The 13,750-nt window shown below is 40.2% G+C and overlaps 1 protein-coding gene across 7 annotated transcripts in view; it reads left to right on the top strand.

The window, feature by feature from the left end:
* The window catches only part of SCAPER (S-phase cyclin A associated protein in the ER), a 494,989-nt gene that overhangs the window by 424,324 nt on the left and 56,915 nt on the right, over positions 1-13,750 (top strand). The gene's annotated exons all lie outside the window — the stretch shown is intronic.

The following is a 13,750-nucleotide window of genomic DNA, read 5'->3' as shown; positions in this document are numbered from 1 at the left end:
TATATATATATATATATATATATATATATATCAGGGATTTGTCAAGAAGAAAACTAATGATTTGAAACTAATAAAGTCTAGCTACTTAAAGAAATCTTATCCAGCCGTATTCAATGTACACACAATGCTAATGTCTGTATTCAGAATATTTTAAAAGAGAATTTGTTTTCTGAAATGAACTTCCTCAACATTTGTTAGTCTGTTATGCATAGGACCCCGACACCCACCTATTCTTCCTTATTCTTGCCTAGTCCCTCTACCCTGAGTCACATTTCTAGGAAGATTAAGACTGTCTGAGTATCAAGGAAGCCAAGCACGACCTGTAGTCAGTGTTCCACTTAGTCTGTTCCCTCTAGAAATGTAGCCAGAGCCTACCTTCCAGGGATTTGATGAGAACTCAGGAAGTGGCTATGTGTAGGTCTGTGACTTAAGTAAGCTCGGGTGGTCCCACACTGCCCAGAGGCTGGCAGCAGTAACAGGGCTCCATCCAGGGCACTGGCACCTGCCAGCTTGGAAGCTGCCATGCTGCCCAGCTAGCTCCTGTGCAGTAGCCAGGCCACTCCCTGGGAGGTATCCTCTCACCCAGGAGACCCTTCCAACACTCACTCTTTTGTATACACACCATTATAAACCTGCCAGCGTTTCAAGTCTTTGTCACCTATACTCTTTCCTTGAATCCAGATGAATATCACACATAAACATTTCCATATGTGGTTGTTGTATAGTTTGTGGGCTTCAGCTTTCACTTACACATGGATTCAGTCACTTGAAATCTGTGGAACCTGAAAGAAGTTTAAAGGTCATTAATAGCCACTCATTTTTATAGGGAAAGCAACTGAGCCAAACTAACTTGAATTAGGACCCAAGATTCCTCCCTTGGTGTTCCCTCCTACACACTTGACTTTTTATTATTCAAAATATGGGAGCATACGTTTTGTTTCTTTGAAAATTTTCTCAATTACCTATGTGGAAAACAGGATCCTCTTCTCTTTAACACACACAGTCATGTCCTTGTCTAGTAGACATTGACTGAACATCTGCCTTGGGCCAGACACCAAGCTAAGTACTAAGGTTACTGCCCTCAGGGAGCCCAGAGTCTGGTGTGGAGTCAGACTTGCAAATTAATAGCTAAAACATAATAGCTGCAACAGAAGAGAATGTGCCCAGAGAAGGAAGTAAAGCACTTCCAAAGGAGGTCAAGAAGGGCTTCAATGGCCTAAATCTTAAAGGATCCAGGAAGACAAGTGGAGTAAAGAATTCATTCGGGAGAAAGGGCATAATATGGGCACTGCATGATATAGTAGATGTTATTGGTGCCTGTGGCCTATCAGGAGGTCACCTACAAGTGGCTTCCTGTATTTCTCTGCCTGAGGATATTCACTGAACAAGTAGCTGTTCGCTAGAAGTGCCAGGGAGTTAACACCCCCAGGAGTGACTCTCCAACAATACATTGGTGGGTAATATCCCAGCTCCGCTAACCCTTAGTGGGACGATCCTGAGGTATGTTCTGTACGGTTTCTCAAAGGGACCCAGTGGTAACCTGTTCATTAACACATACTTGATTAGCTTTTCTCCCTACCCTCTTTTCCTTCTCTACTTCCTCACAGATAAACTACTAACACCCATATCTTTGTTTCAGGGACTGCTTTGGGGGCAACCCAAACCAAGAGTTATGGATATATAAGACATTGTCTCATGTTCAGTTTGATGTAGTTTACAATAGGGTGACTGTGAAGAGTGGCAGGAGATGAGGTATTCAATGCGCTCCATACATGTTCACATTTCTGTGATAGGATGATCACTCCTGAAAACTATAGAAATGACTGGAATGGCATGAGCCTAGAGGCAGAAGGAATACTAAAAAGGCTCTTGAAATGTTGAGGGCCTGTGGAGACAGAAGAAATAGAGAGGAGCAGATACATTGAGGACACAGAATAAATGTAAGGGAAATGGCATAGAGCTGATAGTATGGGATGTAAAAGGAAGTGAGGAGTCTGCAATGACTCCCAAGTTTCTGACTTGAAATTTTTGAGTGGTAGATGGTATAGTCTCCAAATTAGGGGATATACGTGGTTTTCCATGATTCTAGACATGCCCAACGATTATCCAGGCAGACCAAAGTGTGAGTGTGTATGTATGAAGTTTATATATAAAACCTTATTCTATACGTATATACACGCACTCATAAAATGAAGTATAATTATTTCTATGTACATATACAACTGGATTTTAAATAAATCAATGATTAACCCTTAGTGGTTTTTAAGAATTCTTCATCTGTTTTTTACCCAATATAATTTCCTTCTCCAACCTCAGTTACTCTGCAAATTTCTATTGGTAGGCCTTGCTGCAAAAGCAGATTCGGGTGGTTTCCTGGCTTAATTTACCTAGGAAATTCTTAGCAGTATCAGTGTAAGCTGCTTCTCTGAGAGACAAGAAGAATGACCCCTGTCTGCTGTTCTTCCTCTCATCCTTCAATCTTCCAGCATTTCCTGAATACTGCCAAGCTACAGGAATACAGGGAGTTTTTCCTACATCTTCTGATTTGTTTACCTCTAATATTTACAGCCCATTTTGTGCTACAGTACTTCCCATTTCTTTGAAATTATATTTTTAAACTATAATGACCTGTTGAAAGCACTTTGTTGCATGTGTTAAATAGTCTCAGCACAAGGTCAAAGCCGTGTGTGGGGAGAAAGGTAGCTTGGTTGTTGTTATACTAGAGGAATTCACATAATTCCTGTTGGGGCTGCCAAGGGAAGCCAGCCAGAGCCTGAGCGCCGAGGAAGGCTTGTCCTCAAAGCCCTTCTGTGACCAACAGGAGTAAAAGACAAAGGGGGCCCAGAGAGACCTTCAAAAACTGCCTCTTGTGAACTGGCAGACCCTGAGATAATTATGTACACTAATTGATAGCACAGGGCTTTGAGTAAACACTTTGCAGTCTGCCGGTGGCCGGCCTTTGTGATGGTGATTATAGCAGGTCTGCCTTTGCACTGCCCTGCTATTGTGCCCTTAATCTTCTAATTTTTACCTAGGTTTTCTGAAAGACAATTTGGGTGTCAGTATTTACACTGTTAATCTCTGCTTCAGCATGGGGGAGAAAAGTTCTCACATGATTTTTGTACCAGCCTTGGTTTTGAACAGTAAACTTGCATTTCTTTAAGTAAAAATCGAAATTGTGATCTTCTGGTGAAAGGATTGATTTTTATATTAGGATTACTCTACAATTTTAATATGCGAATTGTTCACAAGCTATAATTCTTAATCACTTCAACAAAATTCAACAATCTGTAATAGGACTTTCAGAAATGACTGTTTGGCCTTAACTGTTACCAGTTTTCCATTCTTGGGCCTGCAAGAAATAAGGAAAAAAGGATAGTTTTCAAATCTCAGGGCAGTGACTCAACTGCCATAATTGGCTAAGGCTCGAGTCCCCCTTAAGGTGCTGACTCCTTAGCCAAACTAATAGGATCCGAACCGTAATGAGTGATTATAAATTGTAACCAACACAAAACCTTTCAGTTAATCAGCAATCATTTCTAGATGCATAACTATGCAAAGTACTATAGCAAGAGTGCCAAGAAGTAGTGGATCCAAAGTGAAAGAGTTTACAGTCCTTATGACTGCACAGAAGAAAAACAGGAGCTTGTAAAACTTAGTTAATTCTGATTGGTTGGAAAACACTATTCTGAATGCTAGAATATTTTTACACAAAAAGAAATTTGTTATTATGTGTATTTGTGGTTTTTATTTTCACATCTGTAAACTACACTAACAAAATGAGTTCTAGCCAAGGTCTCTGGAAACCTGTGTCATAAAAAGATAAGAATGATTTGTAATTTAGCCCATTAATTTTGTGGATATAAATGGGTGCTTCTCAAGTGTTTAAGGGTGCTTGAAAACCATTTGTTCAAGCAAAGGTAAACTTTAACTCTGCCTGCCTGAATTATTCATTCATTCATTAGACAAATATTTATACAGTGCTTGCTCTGTGCCAGGCCCTGTACTAGGCTTGGGAGAAAACAAAAATGACTAAGATGTTGATCGAGTCCTCAAGGACCTTGTAAGCTAGTAAAGAAGAGGTATATACAAATATCCATGGTATAAGGCAGAGAGTGATACAGAGGATAGAAGATAACACACAAAAAGCACTTAGCATGCTGCCTGGCACATAGTAAATGCTTAATAAATATTGGATTATCACATCATCATTGATGGACTTCAGAGGAGGGAGAGATCACTCTTAGTTGTAGGAGTTAGCTGTTTTCTAGAGCAACTAAAATTTAATCTAGGCCTTGGAAGATAAAAAGGGTTGGAACATTTAGAGTTGAGAAAAACATAGACAAAGAAAATAGCATACGCAAAGACATAAAGGCAGAAAAAAACATGAAGAATGAACAGAGTACTTAATTTGGCTGGATTTTGAGATGTATGTATTGGTGATTTTAGTGCCTACCAGACTGTTAATGATGTTCAAATGAGGTAATAAATATAAAAATACTGTGTGATATATAAAACAATCTGCTGAATGTGGTGGTGGCAGTGGTGTCATTAAAAGCCTTTGATCAGGGCAATGACATGCTAAAAACCATATTTGGGAGTTATCATGTGAAAGTGTATGAGAGAGGCTGTAGAAAGTGGGAAAGACCATTAACAGCATCTGGGCAAGAGGCAAAAGGAATGGAAAAGAAGAATCTTTTTTTTGCGGTACGCGGACCTCTCACTGTTGTGGCCTCTCCCGCTGCGGAGCACAGGCTCCGGACGCGCAGGCTCAGTGGCCATGGCTCACGGGCCCAGCGGCTCCGCGGTATGTGGGATCCTCCCGGACCTGGGCACGAACCCGCGTCCCCTGCATCGGCAGGCGGACTGTCAACCACTGCGCCACCAGGGAAGCCCGAAGAATCTTTTTAAATCCTCTCATAGTCTCTCTTTTTATGTATGGTATCACTGGTCTCTCGGGCATCAGGCTCCAGATGTCATCTCTCTCTCATCCGTCTTCCTTGTACCCCAGATCTAATGTGCTGTCATGTTCCATTGACTGGAAGGAACCTTAAAGTCACCTTAATCCAGTCTTCAGATTTGTAGCTCTTCAATAACTTCTTTCAGTTTACATTTGAGTATCTTCATTGACAGGGAACTTATAATTTACCAGGGGAGCCTATTCTGTCATTGATCAGTTTTAATGCTTTAAAAGCCTCTCCTTATACCAAGCTGTAATCCGTCTCCCTAATACTACCTACTTAGTACTAGTCCTATTTGCTCCTTGGCAACATATAGATTATTCTAACCCCACTCTTCTCCCTACACTTCTCCCGTCTCACCGAACCACATATTCTCCTTTGCTTTCATTCTTGTTCCAGTTACTATGGTTGTGTAACAAATTACCCCAAAACTTAGTGGCATAAAATGACAATCTATTAATCTCACAGATTCTGTATGTCAGGAATTCTATCAAGATACAGGGAGAATGGCTCATCTTTGTTCCACAGTCTCTAGGCCTCAGTTGGAAGACTTGAAGGCTGGAAGTTGGAATCATCTGTGTGCTTGTTCACACATGACTGTAGTTCTTGCTACCTGTTTGTTAGGGACCTTTCCCTGTGGTCCCTCTGCACAGGCTAATTTGGGCTGCACAGCATGGTGGAGGTTCAAAGGAGGAGCATCCTGACAAGTGAGAGAGCTAGGTGAAAACCATGTCACCTTTTATGACCTAGCCTCAGGAGTCATGCAGCATCCCCTCCACTGAATTCTGTTCAGCAAGGCAGCCACAGAGTCCCATTCAGCTTCAAAGGGAGGAGAAGTAGACTCCCATCTCTTCATGGGCAATATAAAGGTTCTGGAAGAGCGTATTGTACCAGAAATATTGCTATGTTTATGTTTGAAAAATAGAGTCTTCCACATTCCAACCTACCCTAGAGATAAATGTGTTCCCAGTATCCTGTTCTCATCTGTATTCTTTCCTCTCTGCAGTCTCATACTTGGTATTATCATTTCTCTTGGCACCTTTAGCCACTGTCCTCCGACAAAAGGCTTGCTGGTTTTGGGAGATGGGGAATGAAATGAACATAATAAGACTAAACAAGTGTAACTAAAGGAAATAACATTTGTTGAACACTGTTTATGTGCCCCAGGCTAATGGCTCCTCATGAGTTATCTCCCAGCAATCCTCACACTGTCCTAGGGAGCATAACAGCCTCTAGACTGATAAGGAAGAGTGATTGTCCGAATCCTTCAGGTCTGGAAAGTGAGAAGAATACAGGAACAGGAACCTCTGGGCTGTCTCTATATTCACAATTGGGCAAATGCTAGTACAGAGATTTCTGAAAGATCTATCCCAGCTGGTAATAAAGTCGTAGTTGACTTGTAGGGACAAAAAGATGATCGCTTCATTGCTGCAATTCAAACTGTGTGTCTACTGTGTGCTAGGCACTATGCCAGAGAAAGGGAGCTGCCTGGGCCTTAGCCCACAGGGCCAGCATTTAGGGGCAGGCTTCACTGACTTACTACTCCCAGAGGGAAGAGGATGTGATGAAGGTAGTCTGCCAATACGTATGCAGGCTCACCACACTTAGGATAGCAGAATATATCTGGTGTACACTTGCAGTTGAACTCCCACGGGCTCTAGGACTTTGGGGGTCAGGATCTCAAGAGGAAAATCCTTTTGTACTGTTGTATTGAAGAGCCCAGGTTTGGGAGTCAGAAAAATGTGAATGCAGTTCCTGCTCTCCTAGCTCTGTGACCAGTGACAGATTCTTTAGCTTCTCAGTGCCTGTTTCCTCACATTATAAACATGAATTTGACAATTCTTCTTCACAGAGTTGGTCAGGGTAGGGGCAAATGGGGGCTAACATGTCTGTCACCCTAACCTTCTGCCCAAGGTGCTTTTTTATATATATTTATTACACCCCACCCTGTTCCAAAAAGATTTGAGATGGCTTATAGAAGTATATATGTCTTCTTATTTTTAAAAAATAGATGAAAAAATTAGAATAAAAGAAAATAGGTAAGGAAAACTAAATGAAGCCAGAAGCAAGTAAAGTTAAGGCATAAACCATATTCATAAACAAGCCCCTGGTAGACATTTCCTCTTGGAATTCCTACTGGCAGTTTCTACCAGTAACTTATATTTAATATGTCAGATTCTAAGCTCATTGGCTTTCGTCCAAAGTTGGCTTTTCCTCCTGATTACCTTATTCTGCTCATGACTGTAGTAGTATGAACAGATTTTAAGACCTCAAACTTTTACTATCTTTGACTTCTGTTTTTCAGAATCCAATCCAGTCCTATGCAATTAAATCAAAAAGATGCTTGCCACAGAAATATGAGGTGGCTCCTGTTATTTATACCTATGACTTGATATTTGTCTACTTCTAATTCACTAGTTCCTTTGTCCTGTGTATGTTTTGTGGCTTCAAATGAAAAGGTTTCCCTAAGTATCCTAGCAGCTCCCCTTCAGGCACCTAGCACCAGGCTAGAAACAAAATAAGAAGTCGGTAAATAGCTATGACTGGCAGCATTAGCAAATACTGGTGTGCACCATCGACCTATGCCAGGGCCCCATTTCCTGGGCTTACTCTTAGCATAGGAAGAAGAGGTGCCTATGTCTCACGTTCTTCCTCCCCTAAGGTAAGAAGGAGACTCCAAGGCCTTCATGCCTTTGGCATACCTTTCTGAGACCAGTTCTCTCTCTCTTCCTTCCATTGCTTTAGCATATCTTTATTAATTACTGTTTACTGAGCACTTGATATGTGCCAGACACTTGTCGAGGTATTAGGGATCCAGTGGTGAACAAAATACTCGCTCTATGGAGCTCACAGTCTAACAGGAGAAAAAGATGATAAACCAGTAAATGAATAAGATAATTTTAGCTAGTGATAGTGATATGAGAAAATAAAGCAGGGTAATAATAGCAGAGTGATTTGGGTGAGTGGTCAGGGAAGGCCTCTCTGGGAAGATGACACTGAGCTAAGAAGGAGCCAACTCTGTAAAGATTGGAGGGAAGAGTATTCTAGTTGAGCAGAATAGGAAGTTGATGACTTCCAAATATCTGAAGTGGGTGTGTACCAGAAACATAGAAGGCAGTGTGCTGGAATGTGATGAGCAAGAAAGTGCTAGGAGATGAAGGGCCAAGAGATCAGGACAGAGAGAGTGGAAGTTTGGGTTTTATTCTAAGTGTGATAGGAAGCCACTGGAGGATTTTAAGCAGGAGAGCAGCATGATCTGATTACTTAAAAAGTAATGCATTTTTACTCTGTGTAGAATGGATTATAGGGGCAAGAGTGGAAGCAGGAAAGATTAATTAGGAGGGTACCGCATCACGCAGCCCAGATATGACAGTTTTTTCCTCCCAGTTACTCACCCAGGAGAAGTAATTGCTTTCATTTGGCAACACAGCAGAGCCTCTGGCAGAGGTCCTTCAGCCTAACTGCCAAATACTAAAGATAAGAGAAGCCTGAAATATCAGCTGAACTAGCCAAAATCAGCACAGGGCCCTTTTGTGTTTTACAGTGATAATGAGAGAACTGAAGATAGAGAGGTCAGAAATGTCCCATCTGAGAAGCATTCTTGGACAACAGTCCTAGTCTGTAGTTCCAAGATCTAGGACCATATACTCTTGTCAGTCATCCAGAGCCGCCATAGTCTCACCTTTTGGACTCCTCCCTGCCCTTTCTCCATTCACCTTTGGTTGTCCCCAGACTGTCTTTATCTTCCACTTTCTTGGTCCTCCTCCCAGACCTCTGCCAGAGACCACAGTTTCTTCTTAGGGGCCTCACCCTTTACCTTCCATTCTCATTGGTGTCCTCTTGGTCTTCTTCTTTCTCAAGCATGTTCTAGGTTGTTGATCTCCAACAACAAGAATGTCTCTCTGTTTTCATCATCTATCACTTCTCTTCCCAGAAAGGTTTCCTTCTCAAAAGTTCCTCTTTGAATTCAACTGAAACTAATAACCAGGTACTTTGGAAATCCTCCCAAGTAATCAGCCAGCCTCACCCTACCTAATATTCTCACTATTTAATTTCTCCTCTATTTTTCCTCTTCTCTAACTAAATGTCCAGACTATCTTATAGTGCTTACACATGTATCTTTCCCACCTTGAGTTTTCTCTTGCTCTCATATCTCTACTAAGTCATCCTCATTCCCTTCAACAGGGCTCCAAATTAGATCTGCATTAAACAAGCTATTTTCTCCCTCTACTGTATATATAAAATATAGGGGTGTGTGTGTGTGTGTGTGTGTCTGTGTAGGAGACTATAATTTTTGAAGTAGATTCACACCTGTTATAACACCCCAGAACTGAACACAATCTTAGACATCATCCTGTCCATTGCCCAGCTGAGTTTTGAGTGCCCTCTGTCACTTCAGTGAATGTATTCCTCCACTGATTGCAGAATAGTTAAGAATGTAATACCTCACCAACAGCCCATTTAACTTCTGGGTGTTCTGATTGTTAGAAAATTTTCTGTAAGTTTATCTAATATCTGCTTTCGGGTAGCATCTCTCCTCTGGTGTCATAAGTAACAGTGTAATACCTCTTCAGTTTGAAGATAACCTTTATATCCTCCAGTTCTGAAATAAATTTCCCAGTACTTTCAAATGTACCTCAGGTGACATTGTTTCCACATAGTTTTACCACACAATTCACTTTCCTTGGGAACTTTCTGATACATCAGTGTCCTGAATGTAGTGCCATACCCAGTGCTAGAACCAGTACTTCCAGAGTAGTTGTTCATTGCAGTGGATCAGGATAAACCTTTCTGGTTGTGTACGTTTTACTCCTCTTAGCTCAGTCAAAATTGAATTATATTCATGGGTAATCAAGCAAGACTGTTTCTTCATTTGAATGGATAGGAAGCTAATTTGCTAAGTCTTTTCCCCCTACTTATCATTGAAAGCTATATTCCAGTCCCCTGTCACTTACCTTCTTCCCATCCTAAACCTATGCAGTTAGTTTTTAAATCTAAAAATAGGATTTCATAGTCATTTCTATAAATTTCATCCTTTTTTAGTCCTCATTTATTTTTAATTAAACTGTTTTATTTTTTACTTCCTCCTCCTTGAAACTATCTTCACTTTGCTTCTAGGACACCACACTTCCCTGCTTTTCCTCATACCCCACTGGTTTCATTTTTCAGTTTCCTTTGATGATTTATTCTCATCTCCCCAACTTCTACACTTTGGAGTATCCCAAGGCTCAATTCTCAGACTAATCTATGTTCACTCACTAGATGAGCTGGCTTTAAATACCATCTGTGTGTTGATGACTCCCAAATATCTCAAGCCCAGATCACTCCTCTGAACTCAGACTTGTATATTTATTCATTTATTCAACAGATGTCTATTGAGTGGCTACTCTATGTCAGATACTGTTCTAAGCCCTGGAGACAGACAAAATCCCCTACCCTTGGGAAGCTCATTTTATCCAACTTCTGATCCAGTATCTTCACTTAGGTGTCTAATAGGCATCTTGAATTTAACAAGTTTAAAGCTGAACTCCTCATTTTCCTCCCCAGACATGCTCTATCCACTGTCTTTCCCATTTCTGTAAATGGCAGCCACATTCTTTTACTTACTCAAGCAAAAAAAACCACTGAGCTATTTTTTACTCCTCTTTTTCTCACCCCACGTTCATTCTATCAGGAAATCCTATTGGTTTTCCCTTCTGAATATTTTTCAGAATCCAGCCACTTCTTACCACATCCATGACTACCATCCTGGTTCATCCACCATGATATCTCACTTGGATGATTGAAACAGTCTCTTAATTGGCCTCTCTGCTTCTGTCTTGGCTCTTCTAACAACTTTTCAACCAATTAGCTATAGTGATTATTTTTAAACCAAAGTCATATTATATAACCCCTCTGCTCAAAACCTTACAATGGCTTTCCATCTCATTCAGTAAAACCCTTATAATGTCCTTACAGTGCTCTACAAGACCCTACCTGATCGTCTTCCTGTTTCCTCTCTGACCTCATCCCCCATTGTTCCTCCACTTTGCTTAACCAGCTGTAGCCACCCTGGCCTTCTTGCTGTTTCTTGAATATGTCATGCATGCTCCTGGCTCCAAGCCTTGGGACTTGCTGTTCCTCTGCCTAAAAACACCCTTGCCTCAGGTATCCACATGGCTTCTTTCCTCACTTTCTGTAGAATTCTGCTTAAATAGCACTTTAGAAAGGGTTTCCCCAACCACCCTATATAAAATAGCATCACACACACACACACAAACACCCACACCCCTGCATCTTCATTCCCTACCCATATCCCCTGCTCTTCTACAGTACTTAGCACACCTGACATACTATATATTACATGTGATACTTGTTTATTTGTTCATTGTATCTCGCACACTAAAATGTAAGTTTTATTAGAAAGAGAACATGGATTTTACTGCTGAATCCCAGTGCCTAGAAAAGTGCTTGCACAGAGTAGGTCCTCGGTAAATATTTGTTGAATAAATGAATCATGAATGAATAGGCCCATGTGACAGAATAATGCCCCTCCTGAACATTCTACCCCAAAGCAAAATACACATTCTTCTCAAGTGTATATGGGACATTTTCCAGGATAGAATACCATATTAGGCCACTAATTAAGTCTCAGTCGATTTTAAAAGGTAGACATCATACAGAATATCTTCTCTGACCATAATGGGATGAAGTAAGAAATCAATAATAGAAGTAAAACTAGAAAATTCACAGATTTGCAGAAATTAAACAAAACACTCTTAAACATTACATAATGATCAGGGATCAATCCAAGAAGAAGATATAACAATTGTAAATATATATGCACACAAGATAGATGCATCTAAAAACATAGAGCAAATATTAACAGACATAAAGGGAGAAATTGTCAGTAACACAATAATAGTAGGGGACTTTAACACCCCATTTATATCAATTGACAAATCATCCAGACAGAAAATCAATAAGGAAGCACTGGCCTTAAATTACATATTAGACCAAATGGACTTAATAGATATATAAAGAAGATTCCATCGAAAAGCAGCAGAATACATATTCTTTTAAAGTGCACATGGAGCATTATCCAGGATAGATCACATCCTAGGCCACAAAACAAGTCTCAGTAAATTTAAGAAAATTGAAATCATATCAAGCATCATTTCCAACCACAACGCTATGAGACTAGAAATCAACTACAAGAAAAAACTGCAAAAATTACACAGGTGAGGCTAGACAATGTGCTACTAAACAACCAATGGATCACTAAAGAAATCAAAGAAGAAAATTTAAAATACCTGGAGACAAATGAAAACAAAAACACAGCAATCCAAAATCTATGGGACACAGCAAAAGCAGTTCTAAGAGGGAAGTTTATAGTGATACAAGCTTACCTCAGGAAACAAGAAAAATCTCAAACAAACAACCTATCCATACACCTAAAGGAACTACAAAAAGAACAAACAAAACCCAAAATTAGTAGAAAGAAAGAAATCACAAAGATAACAACAGAAATAAATGAAACAGGGTGTAAAAAAAAAAATAGAAAAAATCAGTGATACCAAGAGCTGGTTCTTTGAAGATAAAGAAAATTGATAAACCTTTAGCCAGATACATCAAGGAAAAACAAAAAAACAGAGCACAAATCGATAAAATCAGAAATGAAAACAGAGACATTACAGCCAGCACCACAGAAATATAAAAGATCATAAGAGATTACTACAAACAACTATATGCCAATAAACTGGACAGAAGAAATGGACAAACTCCTAGATATGTACTATCTTCCAACACTGAACCAGGAAGAACTAGAAAATGAACAGATCAATTACCAGTAATGAAATTGAATCAGGAATTTTAAAACCTCCCAAAAAACAAAAGTCCAGGACCAGACGGCTTCACAGGTGAATTCTACCAAACATTTAGAGAAGAGTTAACATCTATGCTTCTCAAACTTCCAGAAAGTTACAGAGGAAGGAATGCTTCTGAACTCATTCTACAAGGCCCACATCACCCTGATACCAAAACCAGACAAATATATCACAAGAAAAAGGAAGTACAGGCCAGTAACACTGATGAACATAGATGCAAAAATCCTCAAAATATTAGCAAACCAAATCCAACAATACATTAAAAAGATCATAAACCATGTTCAAGTGGAAATTATCCAGGGAAGCACAGATGGTTCAGTATCCACAAATCAATCAGTGTGATACACCACATTAACAAATTGAGGAATAAAAATCATATGATCATCTCAATAGATGCAGAAAAAACTTTTGACAAAATTCAACATCGATTTATAATAAAAACTCTCCACAAAGTGGGTATAGAGGGAACATACCTCAACATAAGAAATGGCCATATATGACAAACTCATAGTTAATTGCATACTCAACAGTGAAAAGCTGAAAGCATTTCCTCTAAGACCAGGAACAAGACAAGGATGCCCGGTCTCACCACTTTTATTTTTATTTTATTTATTTATTTATTTTTGCGGTACGCGGGCCTCTCACTGTTGTGGCCTCTCCCGTTGCGGAGCACAGGCTCCGGACGCACAGGCTCAGCGGCCATGGCTCATGGGCCCAGCCACTCCGCGGCATGTGGGATCTTCCCAGACCGGGGCATGAACCCGTGTCCCCTGTATCGGCAGGCAGACTCTCAACCACTGCACCACCAGGGAAGCCCCTCACCACTTTTATTCAACATAGTATTGGAAGTCCTAGGCACAGCAATCAGACAAGAAAAAGCAATGAAATGAATCCAGATTGGTAAGGAAGAAGTAAAACTGTCAC

Source organism: Delphinapterus leucas, chromosome 2, assembly GCF_059928025.1.
Source record: "Delphinapterus leucas isolate spDelLeu-1000000601 "Yukka" chromosome 2, BTC_Dleu_Yukka2, whole genome shotgun sequence".
NCBI lineage: Eukaryota > Metazoa > Chordata > Mammalia > Artiodactyla > Monodontidae > Delphinapterus > Delphinapterus leucas.
The sequence above is the reverse complement of the archived record's forward strand: the minus strand, read 5'-3'. Positions and strand labels throughout refer to the sequence as shown.